The sequence below is a fragment of the Scyliorhinus torazame genome, chromosome 5, assembly GCF_047496885.1.
Source record: "Scyliorhinus torazame isolate Kashiwa2021f chromosome 5, sScyTor2.1, whole genome shotgun sequence".
NCBI lineage: Eukaryota > Metazoa > Chordata > Chondrichthyes > Carcharhiniformes > Scyliorhinidae > Scyliorhinus > Scyliorhinus torazame.
The window spans coordinates 166707742-166721149 of NC_092711.1; positions in this window are offsets into that span (position 1 = coordinate 166707742).

Sequence of the window (13408 nt, forward strand, 5' to 3'; positions counted from 1 at the left end):
TCCCAGAGGAACCAGTGGAGTCTGGGGGTCATTCAATATATTCAAGGATGAGCTAGACAGAATTATTTTTTTTAAATTCTAAGTGCCCAGTGTTTTTTTTTCATTTAAGGGCCCCTTTCCCTTGGACATGTGCAGTTCCAGACCACCCACCCACATGGCGGATAGAGAGGTTTCTCCAGCATGGGGGGATTGTGGGAGCTGCGCTCGCCATTACTCGTCCGGAGCTGAGTCTCCAATCTCCTGGGACTGGGATGAAAAGTGAGGGGGTGGATATTGACACCAACCTGACAAAAAGTACATGTGGGTAGTTGCTGGGTTTGATTGTGATGTCCCCCTGTGATGATCTCTGTGTTAAGGACAGGAAGCCGTGACCGTGAGCCGCCCGCGCCGCCTTGTCCCGCCAGTAAGGTAGGTGGTTTAATCTACGCCGGCGGGACAGGCATTTTAGCGGCGGGACTTCGGCCCATCCGGGCCGGAGAATCGCGGGGTTGGCCCGCCAACCGGCGTGGCGCGATTCCCGCCCCCGCCGAATATCCGGTGGTGGAGAATTCAGCAACTGGCGGGGGCGGGATTCACGCCAGGCCCCGGCGATTCTCCGACGCGGCGGGGGGTCGGAGAATCTCGCCCCATGTCTTGATCTGCCAGAGTCACTTGATTCCTTGGGGAACACATACCCGAGAGTGTTCCAGAGCACTGACTGTGGAAAGAGCTTTAACCAGACACGCAGCCTGACAAACATCGCAGCACTCAACAGGGAGAGACTGCTCATGTGCTCTCTGTATGGGTAAGGCTTCAATTGTCTAACCTGGAGAGACACAAGGAGACCCAAAATATGGAGAAACAGTGGAAATGCTGGAACTGTGGGAAGAGATACAGAGCCCCATCTGCACTGGAAGTTCATCGACGCAATCACACTGCGGAGAGCCCATTCAGCTGCTCTCTTTGTGGGAAAGGATTCAGTCAGTCATTCACCCTGCAGACACATAAGCGAGTTCACACTGGGGAGAGACCGTTCACCTACTCTGTGTGGGAATGGATTCACTCAATTATCCAGCCTGCAGAGGCACTAGTGGGATCACAGTGGTGAGAGGCCATTCATCTGCTCTCAATGTGGGAAAGGATTCAATCAATTATCCAGCCTGACGTCCCACCTGCGTGTTCACAGGAGGGAGAGACCGTTCACCTGCTCTCAATGTGGGAAGGGATTCTGTGTTTCCTCATACCTGCTGAGACACCAACAAGTTCACAATTGATTACAGGGGTTAGATTCTGCTGCTATTATTTCTGCTCTCAATTACATCCAGGACTGCATTTTGTTCATTCTGACAGTTGGTCAATGGGGAGGGTCGGAGGGTTTCTTTCTGCTGGACTGGCCTTCTCACGACTGATGCTCTTGAGCCTTGTGACAAATTTCATAAGGATCAGAGAGTGAAAGGGTGTTTGGAAGGTAGATGACATATAGTTCCTGTTTCTGTTTGAAACCCCTAAAGAATGCAGGGTTAGATGAAGACAGGCTATGGTGGTTACATGGTTCTGTCTCAGAAGGAAACTGTCAAGCAATGAAGGGCAAGTTGATTGGGAACTTACAATAAAATGTGTAATGATACACAGGCAATCGCATTTAAGGAATTATCACATATTTACATAAAATATAGATTCCTTTCAGAAACAAAAATCCAACAGGAAAAGTGATGCAACCGTGGCTAACAAGAACAATTAAAGATTCCACTGGTTAAAGGAAGAGGCTCATTGATCGATTACAGATTTATTGCTTCACGGATTTATTGGTACCTTTAAGAATTAATGCAGTATAATTCTTAAATTCAGTATATAGACAGAAAATGGAATATCCACAAGGCAAAGTCATTGTTTCAGATAAAAATATGAGAATTGCTGCACAGGAACTTAATTATGTGTCAGAATCTAACACGGTTTCAAGAAAAGTTGCATAAAAGCCCTCGTAGTGAATAAACCATTTTTCTACAAATACATTTAGTAATGAAAACGAATTGCAGCCTTAGCAACACAAACATTTACAAAATGTAGCAAAGCCTTAGCAACAAGCAACATTAATGCAGAACACCTCATCTTCAGAGGATTGGTACACGTGGCGGGAGCATGTAGATATTTAATTAATTTGATAGACATTAATGAATCTTAAGTCATGACCAATGCCTGGGTAACAAATCATGCTCCAAGTGGCAGAGAGTTTTTTGAATAAATCAGGAAGCCTCAGCTGAGAATTTGAAACCAATAAGGGGTTAGACCATTGATGAGAATTTGATTTATTTTTATGTAAGAGAATCACGGTGGATAATTAACAATAAAGTTGTATTTTTGGACACCTCCAATCAACCAGATCTACGGCTCATTTTTGAAGAAAATAGATCTCATCGCTCACAAAATGGCCAAAATAAGTGTAACCCTGAGGATTGGAAACTTGTTTTAGAATTCAGCAAAGGAGGATCAAGAAACTCATAAAGAGAAAATAGAATACGAGAGCAAACTGGCTAGAAACATTTTCCTTTATAATGTGAAAAGGACAAGTGGGAGGAGGAGCTGGGATAGAGGATGGTCTATGGGCAGACATGTTGAGTAGAGTCAACACGTCCGCAACATGTGCCAGGCTCAACCTGGTACAATTTAAGGTTGTTCACCGGGCTCACATGACACTGGCCCAGATGAGCATATTCTTTGGTGTGGAGGACAGGTGCGCAAAATGTGCGGGAGGACCGGCGAACCATGTCCACATGTTTTGGACATGTCCAAAGCTGAGGGGATTTTGGCAGGGGTTTGCGGAAGTCATGTCCATGGTGTTAAAATTATGTGTGGCACTTGAGTCCAGAGGTGGTTATTTTCGGGGTGTCAGAAGACCCGGGAATCCAGGAGGAGAAAGAGGCAGACGTTCTGGCCTTGGTTCCCTGGTAGCCCGGAGATGGATACTATTAGCATGGAGGGACTCAAAGCCCCCGAAGTTGGAGACCTGGCTATCGGACATGGCTAGCTTTCTCTGTTTGGAGAAAATCAAGTTCGCCTTGAGAGGGTCTCTGTTAGGGTTCGCCCGGAGGTGGCAACCGTTCGTCGACTTCTTTGCTGGAAGTAAATCATCAGCAGACGCGTGGGGGGGGGGGGGGGGGGGGGGGGGGGGGGTGAAAAGGAAAAGATTAGCAAAGACCAATGTGGGTCCATTCCAGGCAGAGACAGGAGAGTTTATAATGGGGAATAAGGAAATGGCAGAGAAACTAAACAACGTGTGTCTGTCTTCATGGAGGACATGAAATCGGCCCAAAGACACGAGAGAACCAAGGGACTAGTGAGCACGAGGAACTGAAGCAGATTAGTATTAGTGAAAAAGTAGTGCTGGAGAAATTAATGTGGTTCAAAGTGAATAAATCCCCAAAAGCTGATGCTCTACATCCCAGAGTGTTGAAAGAGGCGGCTGTAGAGATAGTGGATACATTGGTGATCATCTTTCACAATTCTATAGATTCTGGAATGGTTCCTGCAGAATGGAAGGTGGTAAATGTAACCCTACTATTTAAGGAAGGAGAGAGAAAATGGGGAACCACAGACCCATTAGCCTGACATCAGTAGGAGGGAAAATGCTACAATTTATTATAAAGGATGTGATAACGTACGGATTAGGAGCTGGAGTAGGCCACTCGGCCTCTCGAGCCTGCTGCACCATTCAATACGTTCACGGCTGATCTGATTGTAACCTCAACTCCACATTCCCGCTAATCCCCCGATAACCTTTCACCCCCTTGCCTATCAAGATTCTATCCAGCTCTGCCTTCAAAATATTCACAGACTCTGCTTCCACTGCCCTTTGAGGAAGAGAGTTTCAAAGACTCCCAACCCTCTGAGAGAAAAAAGTTCTCCTCTGTCTTAAATGGGCAAGTTATTACTTTTAAAGTGACTCCAATTTCTAGATTCTCCCACAAGAGGAAACAACCTTTCCACATCCACTCTGTCAAGTCCCTCAGGATCTTATACGGTTCAATCAAGTCACCTAAACTCCATCGGACACAAGCCCAGCCTGTCCAATCATTCCTCATAAGACCAGCCTCCAATTCCAGATATGAGTCCAGTAAACCTTCTCTGAACTGCTTCCAACACATTGACATCATTCCTTAAATGAGAGCAATACTGTACACCGTGCTCCAGATGTGGTCTCACCAATGTCCTGTATAACTGAAGCATAACCTCCCTACTTTTGTATTCAATTCCCCTCACAATAAACAATAACATTCTATTAGCTTTCCTAATTACTTGCTGTACCTGTATACTCGCCTTTTGTGATTCAGGCTCTCGGACACCCTCTGAATCTCAGAGCTCTGCAATCTCTCACCATTTGGATAATAAGCTTTTTTTATTCTTCTGGCCCACGTGGACAATTTCACATTTTCCCACATTATTCTCCATTTGGCAGGTCTTTTCCCACTCACAATCTATCTATATCACTTTGTAACCTCCTTATGTCCTCTTCACAATTTACTTTCCTACCTATCTTTACATCATCGAAGCCGGAGTTGGCCATTCAGCCCATCGAGCCTGCTCCACCATTCAATATGATCATGGCTGATTATCCACTTCAATGTCTTTTTCCCCACACTGTCCCCATATCCCTTTGTGTTATTGGTAATTAGAAATCTGTCAGTTGGGTGGCACAATGGGTAGCACTGCTGCCTCACGGCACCAAGAACCTGGGTTCGATCCTGGCCCCAGTCACTGTCCGTGTGGAGTTTGCACATTCTCCTCGTGTCTTTGGGTCTCAACCCCACAACCCAATTAGATGTGCAGTGGAGGTGAATTGGCCACGCTACACTGCCCCTTAATTGGAAAAAAATAATTGTGTACACTTAAATTTATTAAGCAAACAAACCGCTTGTATGCCGGGAGAAGGAGCACCGTCTTGTGGTCCAATTTTCCAAAGTGTGGTCCGGGGATGGATCATCAGGTGCCCTAGATGTTTGTGTAGCAGTGGTCAAGGATGTTGGGGTCCCTGTCGGGACAGGAGATGTGTTGGTGGAATTTTGGCAGTACACTCTTGAGGTTGCCCTGGTTAAAGTCCCCGGCCACGATGAACAGGGCCGCCGGGTATTCCATTTCATTGTTATTTATAGCAATGTACAATTCATCAAGCGCCTTCTTCACTTCCGCCTGGGGTGGGATGTAGACCACTGTGATAATGGCAGAAGTGAACTCCGTGGTAGGTATTTTGGATGAGACTTCACAGTCAGGTATTCCAGGTCCGGGGAGCAGTAGTTCGCCAGGGCCGCCACATCCGAGCACCAGGAGTTGACGAGGAGACAAACCCCTTCACCCACTCCATGTTCAGTCCTGGATGTGATTAACAGCAGGAATAACAGCAGAATTTAACCGGTCATCACTTGTGAACCCTTTGGTGTCTCAGCATGTTGGATGACTGAGTGAATCCCTCCCCACAGTGAGAGCAGGTGAATGGCTTCTTTCCAGTATGAACTCGCTGGTGTGTCAACAAGGCAGATGAATCACTAAATCTCTTCCCACAATCAGCACGGTAGCATGCTTTATAAAGCATTAGTTAGGCCCCATTTAGAATACTGTGAGCAATTTTGGGCCCTACACCTCAGGAAGGACATACTGGCACTGGAGCGGGTCCAGCGGAGAGTCACACGGATGATCCCAGGAATGGTAGGCCTAACATACAAGGAACGTCTGAGGATCCTGGGATTATATTCATTGGAGTTTCGGAGGTTGAGGGGAGATCTAATAGAAACTTACAAGATAATGAATGGCTTAGGGACGTAGGGAAGTTGTTTCCATTACCAGGGGAGACTAGGACCCGGGGGCACAGCCTTAGAATAAAAGGGAGTCACTTTAGAACAGAGATGAGGAGAAATTTCTTCATCCAGAGAGTGGTGGGTCTGTGGAATTCATTGCCACAGAGGGCGGCGGAGGCCGGGACGTTGAATGTCTTTAAGACAGAAGTTGATAAATTGCTGGTTTAGCTAGGGGCTGGTTTAGCTCACTGGGCTAAATCGCTGGCTTTTAAAGCAGGCCAGCAGCACGGTTCGATTCCCGTACCAGCCTCCCCGGACAGGCGCTGGAATGTGGCGACTAGGGGCTTTTCACAGTAACTTCATTGAAGCCTACTCGTGACAATAAGCGATTTTCATTTCATTTCATTTCAAATTCTTGATTTCTCGAGGAATTAAGGGCTATGGAGAGAGAGCGGGTAAATGGAGTTGAAATCAGCCATGATTGAATGGTCGAGTGGACTCGATGGGCCGAATGGCCTTACTTCCGCTCCTATGTCTTATGGTGGTTAGCACAATTGCTTCACAGCTCCAGGGTCCCAGGTTCGATTCCCGGCTTGGTTCACTGTCTGTGCGGAGTCTGCACGTTCTCCCCGTGTGTGCGTGGGTTTCCTCCCACAGTCCAAAGATGTGCAGGTTAGGTGGATTGGCCATGCTAAATTGCCCTTAGTGTCGGGTGGGGGTTATGGGGATAGGGTGGAGATGTGGGCTTGGATAGGGTGCTCTCTCAAAGAGCCGGTGCAGACTCGATGAGCTGAATGGCCTCCTTCTGCACTGTAAATTCTGTGATCAGAGCAGGTGAATCAACTCTCCCCGGTGTGAACTCGCTGGTGTCTCCGCAATGTGGATGATGTTTGAAATCTCTTTGTGGAGTGAGAGCAGCTAAACGGTCTCTCCTCATTGTGAATGCGCTGGTGTTCCATCAGTATCCAAGAGCTTTTAAACCCACTCCCACAGTCGGAGCATTTAAAGGGTCTCTCATTGGTGTGAGTGACATTGTGGTTCAGCAAGTGATGACCGAGTGAATCTTTTCCCAGTCGGAGAGGTGAACGGGCTCTCCCCAGTGTGGCCTTGCTTGTGTTTCATCAGGTTGGATGAAGTTCTAAAGCTCCTTGTGCAGTGAGAGCAGCTGAACGGTCTCTCCTCAGTGTGAATGCGCTGGTGGGACATCAATCGCTGTGAGCTTTTGAAACCCCTTCTGCAGTCAGAGCATTTAAAGGGCCTGCTCTTGGTGTGAGTGACATTGTGGCTCAGCAGGTTGGATAATTGAGTGAATCCCTTATCACACACAGAGCAGATGAATGGCTTCTCCCCGGTGTGAACTCGCTGGTGTGCCTGCAGGTTGGATAACTGAGTGAATCCCTTATCACACACAGTGCAAGTGAATGGCCTCTCCCCAGTGTGAACCCGCTGGTGTGTCTGCAGGTGGGATAACCGAGTGAATCCCTTATCACACCCAGTGCAGGCGAATGGCCTCTCCCCGGTGTGAACTCTCTGGTGTCTCTGCAGGTGGGATAACCGAGTGAATTCCTTCCCACAGTCCGAGCAGATGAACGGCCTCTCCCCAGTGTGAACTCGTTCGTGTCTCCGCAGATTGCCAATGTCAGTGAATCCTTTTTCACACTGAGAGCAGGTGAACGGCTTCTCTCCAGTGTGACTGCGTTGATGCCTTGCCAGCTCATGCGGGGCTGTGAATCCCTTCCCACACACAGAGCAGGTGAACGGTCTCTCTCCATTGTGACTGCGTTGATGCCTTTCCAGCCCGTACGGGCCTTTGAATCCCTTCCCACAGTCCTCACATTTCCATGGTTTCTCCATGGTCTGGGTGATCTTGAGTCTCACCACGTTGGACCATCAGTTGAAGCCTTGTCCACAGAACACGTGTACAGGCTCTCCCTGATGTGAATGGTGTAATATGTTTTCAGACTGTGTCACTGGTTCAAGCACTTTCCACAGTCAGTGCTCTGTAACAGTCTCACACGGGTGTGTGTGTGTGTCTCAGTGCTTTTCCAGACACACTGATGTTCAAAATCTCTTGAAGCAGACAGAATAGACAAACATTTCTCCTTCTAGATTCAAAGGCCGATGATATTCGATTCCCAAGAATTGAGTGACTCAGTCAGTTCTTGACGTGATATTTAGTTTGTGATATCGGCCTCAAACGCCTCTCGTTCTAACTTCCTGCAAAAAGATTTTACAAAAGTGATCACTGTCAGTGCAGAATAAGAAATTCAGAACAGACAATTCTAGTTTCTAGCAAACATTCTTTGCTCTCTCTCTTACCCTCAAATGCTCTAAATCTCCATTCCACACACTCTCCCTCCACTCTCACTCTGCTGTATCTAATATTCACTCTCCCAATTCTCCTAATAATAATCTTTATTATTGTTACAAGTAGGCTTACATTAACACAGCAATGAAGTTACTGTGAAAAGCCTTTGGTCGCCACACTCCGGCACCTGTTTGGGTACACAGAGGGAGAGTTTAGAATGTCTAAATCACCTAACAAGCACGTCTTTCGGGACTTGTGGGAGGAAACCAGAGCACCATGGAAGAAACCCATCACTCCCGGAGTGATGTCCTGGAGCTGAGATGATTGACCTTCAACCACCATTGTCCTTTGTGCCAGGTATGACTCCAACCAACGCAAAGTATTCCCTCAGATTCCCATTGACTCCAGTTTAGCTAAGGCTCCTTGATGCCATACTCAGTCAAATGCTGTCTTGATGTCAAGGACAGTCACTCTCATCTCACCTCTGACATTCAGCTCTTTCGTCCATGTTTGGACCAAGGCTGTAATGAGGTCAGGAGATGAGTGACACTGGCAGAACCAAAACGGAGCGTCCATGAGCAGGTTATTGCTAAGTAAGTGCCACTTGATAGCACTGTTGATGACTCCTTCCATCACTTTGCTGATGATGGAGAGTATTCCGACAAGGAATTCATTAGTTGGGTTTGATTTGTCCTGTTTACTGTTCCCTTTAATGTCAACCTTTAAATGTGAACATTCGGAAACAGTAAGAAGTCTTACAACACCAGGTTAAAGTCGAACAGGTTTGTTTCAAACACTAGCTTTCGGAGCACTGCTCCTTCCTCAGGTGAATGAAGAGATATGTTCCAGAAACATATGTATAGACAAATTCAAAGATGCAAGACAATACTTAGAATGCGAGCATGAAATGAAAATGAAATGAAAATCGCTTATTGTCACAAGTAGGCTTCAATGAAGTTACTGTGAAAAGCCCCTAGTCGCCACATTCCGGCACCTGTTCGGGGAGGCTGGTACGGGAATTGAACCGTGCTGCTGGCTTGCTTGGTCTGCTTTAAAAGCCAGCGATTTAGCCCAGTGTGCTAAACCAGCCCCTTTGCAGTTAATTAAGTGTTTCCATATCCAGAGATAGGGGTAACCCCAGGTTAAAGAGGTGTGAATTGTCTCAAGCCAGGACAGTTGGTAGGATTTCACAAGCCCAGGCCAGATGGTGGTGGATGAATGTAATGCCACATGAATCCCAGGTCCCAGTTGAGGCCGCACTCATGTGTGCAGAACTTGGCTATAAGTTTCTGCTCGTTGATTCTGCGTTGTCGCGCGTCCTGAAGGCTGCCTTAGAGAACGCTTACCCGGAGATCAGAGGCTGAATGCCTTTGACTGCTGAAGTGTTCCCCGACTGGAAGGGAACATTCCTGCCTGGTGATTGTCGCGTGATGTCCGTTCATTCGTTGTCACAGCGTCTGCATGGTCTCGCCAATGTACCATGCTTCGGGACATCCTTTCCTGCAGCGTACGAGGTAGACAACATTGGCCGAGTCGCACGAGTATGTACCGCGTACCTGGTGGGTGGTGTTCTCACGTGTAATAGTGGTATCCATGTCGATGATCTGGCACGTCTTGCAGAGATATATATCACCATTACATGTTCTCACGTGCAATGGTGGTATCCATGTCGATGATCTGGCACGTCTTGCAGAGATATGTATGTTTCTGGAACATAGCTCTTCATTCACCTGAGGAAGGAGCAGTGCTCCGAAAGCTAGTGTTTGAAACAAACCTGTTGGACTTTAACCTGGTATTGTAAGACTTCTTACTGTGCTCACCCCAGTCCAACGCCGGTATCTCCACATCCTTAGGAAAGAGACCATCCTTTTAGCCAGACAAATAAATGTGTCAAGCTGAGGGAGCAAAGGATGTCAATGTCTTGAAGAGAGAGAGAGACCTGGGCCAAGCTTTCCAGAGTCTGCAGCCTCCCTGGATTCACGTCCTTTCCCTTCAGTTGGTGCAAGTCACCAATTGAAGGTCAGAATAAGAAAATAAATGGGGGAGAAAATTAAGCGTTTTACTCACAGATGTTGGAGACAGAGTCTGTGTGCAGCTCAAGCTCATTCAGGGTTGGAGGAACAACAGCTTTGCTCGGCAGAAACCTCCATGTCCAGCTTTCGCATTGAGACAATGGGGAGCTCTGATTGGCGGAGGAGCAGAGTCCTTCCGGTCCTCCAATCTTCCCATTGGTCAATACCTCAGCAGTCAGGTCAGCGGCGTGGTGCTCCCCTGCACATGCGCAGCTTCCCCTCTCTTTTCGACATGCGCTGTCCCGGGTCAGGGGAGAGGGATTTCACCAACACATGCGCAGCTTTCCCTCTCCGTTAGACATGCGCATTCCCGTGCCGGGGTGGGGGAAGGAGCGATCACCGAGCGGCTTCTTGCTCTAGCCGGAGTTCTCAGATGGTTGCTTGGAAACCGTCTCGAGTATCTGTCGGGGGAGGGGGAACAAAGAGTGTGGGCGGGGCTCCCGTGTCCGCGCGCCGGGCGGGTGCGCGCTAATGCAGTGACGTCACAGCGAAGCGAATTTATTCCGATTGGTTGATTTAGGACGAGCTCCTTTATGATGTCACAATGTGGAGGTTGGACAATGAGCTTCAGACTAAAACTTCCTTCTCTGGGCAACATCTGGGAACATCAATGTCTCCCCCTTTCATCAGGTCATAAGATTTCGGAGCAAAACTAGGCCATTTGGCCCATCGAGTCTGCCCCACCAGGATCTCATCCTGGCCTTAACTCGACAGTCCTGCCACTTCTCCATAACCCATCAACACAGTACCAATTAAAAACTCCTAAATTTACTCACTGTCCCAGCTCCACCGCACTCTGGAGTAGTGAATTCCACAGATTCACAGCCCTTGGGAGAGGCAGTGTTTCCTCAACTCTTAGAATTTGCTACCTCTTTTTAAAAATAATCTTTATTGTCACAAGTTGGCTTACATTAACACTGCAATGAAGTTACTGTGAAAAGCCCCAACAGTAACACCACCTAACTTTTTTTTGACAAACAATTTTATTAAGACATTTTGGCACAATAAACAACAATAATATAAAACAGTGTGCAAAAAAACAATCGTGCAAGAAACCCAGCTCCCCTCCCACAAGGACCAGCCTAAGTACCCCCCTAACCTACATTACCCTAACCCCGCCCCCCGCTGACGATTAATTTTCCGCGAAGAAGTTGATAAATGGTTGCCACATCCGGGCGAACCCATACAGCTTTCATCCAGACCGAGAAAGCCTGCCATATCTGATAGACAGGCCTCCGACTTCGGAGGTTTTGAGTACCTCCATCCCAGCAGAATTCGTCGCCGGACTACCAGGGAAGCAAAGGCCAAAACGTCAGCCTCTCTCTCCCCCTGGACTCCCGGGTCCTCCGAAACCCCCAAAATAGCCACCTCTGGACTCCTCACCACCCCTGTTTTCAGTACACAGGACATAACATCCGCGAACCCCTGCCAATACCCCCTGAGTTTTGGACATGCCCAAAACATGTGGACATGTTTCGCCGGCAGCCCTCCCGAACATCTGGCGCACCTGTCCTCCAATCCGAAAAATTTACTCATCCGGGCCACTGTCAAGTGGGCCCAGTGGACGACCTTAAATTGAATCAGGCTGAGCCTGGCGCATGTTGTGGTCGTGTTCACCCTACTCAACGCCTCCACCCATAAGCCCTCTTCTATCTCACCTCCAAGGTCCTCTTCCCACTTAAGCTTCAGCTCCTCGGTCTGACTCCTCCGCTCCCATAAGTTCTTTATATATATCCGAGACCCTCCCCTCCCCCACCCATCCACTGGACACTACCCTGTCCTGGATCCCCCTGAGTGGCAGGCGTGGGAAGGACTGAATCTGCGCAGAAAGTCCCGCACCTGCAGGTACCTGAACTCATTCCCTCTCGCCAGCCCAAATTTCTCCTCTAACGCCCTCATGCTCGGGAAGCTCCCTTCCAAGAATAAATCCCCCATCCTCTCAATCTCAGCCCTCTGCCATGCTCAGAACCCACTGTCCATATTCCCTGGGGCAAACCGGTGATTATTGCAAATTGGGGACCAAACCGATGCTCCCATTCCCCCCATGTGCCTTCTCCATTGGCCCCAGATCCACAATGTCGCTACCACTATGGGGCTCGTGGAGTACCGTGCTGGTGGGAGTGGCAGGAGCGCTGTAACCAGGGCTGCCAAATTGGTCCCCCTGCACAAAGCGGCCTTCATTCGCTCCCAATCCGACCCCGCACCCACCATCTACTTCCTTATCATAGCTATGTTGCTGCGGTGCTGAGGACCCGGGTACAAATCCCGGCCCTGGGTCATTGTCCGTGTGGAGTTTGCATATTCTCCCCATGTCTCGTGGGTTTCACCCCCACAACCCAAAGATGTGCAGGTTACGTGGATTGGCCACGCTAAATTGTCGCTTAATTGGAAAATTAAAAAAATAATTGGGTACTCTAAATTTTTTTATTTTTTAAAAAATCATATTGGCCGCCCAGTAGAAATTACTGAAGTTTGGCAGCGCCAGCCCCCTTCCCCTCTGATCCTCTCGAGCATCACCCTCTTCACCCGCAGGGACTTTCCCGCCCACACAAATCCCATAATCATTTTATTAACCTTCTTGAAAAAAGAACGCGGAATGAAAATGGGGAGACACTACAAGATGAACAGGAATCTCGGGAGGATTGTCATTTTAACTGTCTGCACTCTCCCCGCTAGTGTCAGTGGGAGCACATCCCACCTCCGGAACTCAGCCCTCATTTGCTCCACCAACCGAGACAAGTTCAACTTGTGCAGACAGCTCCAGTCCCGCGCCACCTGTATCCCTAAGTATCTAAAACTGTCCCCCACTAACGTGAACGGCAGCCCCCTCAACCTACCCTCCTGGCCCCTCACCTGGACTACAAACAACTCATTCTTTGTCATGTTTAGTTTGTACCCCAACAACCAGCCGAATTCCTTCAGGATTCCCATAATCTCACCCATCCCAGCCACTGGATCCGTGATGTATAGGAGCAGGTCGTCAGCGTACAATGAAACTCTGTGTTCCACACCTACCCCCGTACCAGCCTCTTCCAGCCCCTAGAGGCTTTTAGGGCAATTGCCAGCGGCACTATTGCTACCACAAACAGCAGTGGGGAGAGGGGACACACCTGCCTTGTCCCACGGTACAGTCTGAAATAGTCAGATGTCGTCCTGTTCATCCTCATACTCGCCTCTGGAGCCTGGTACAACAGTCTGACCCAGTCGATAAAGCCCTCCCCGAACCAAAAACGTCCCAGCACCTCCCATAGATAGTCCCACTC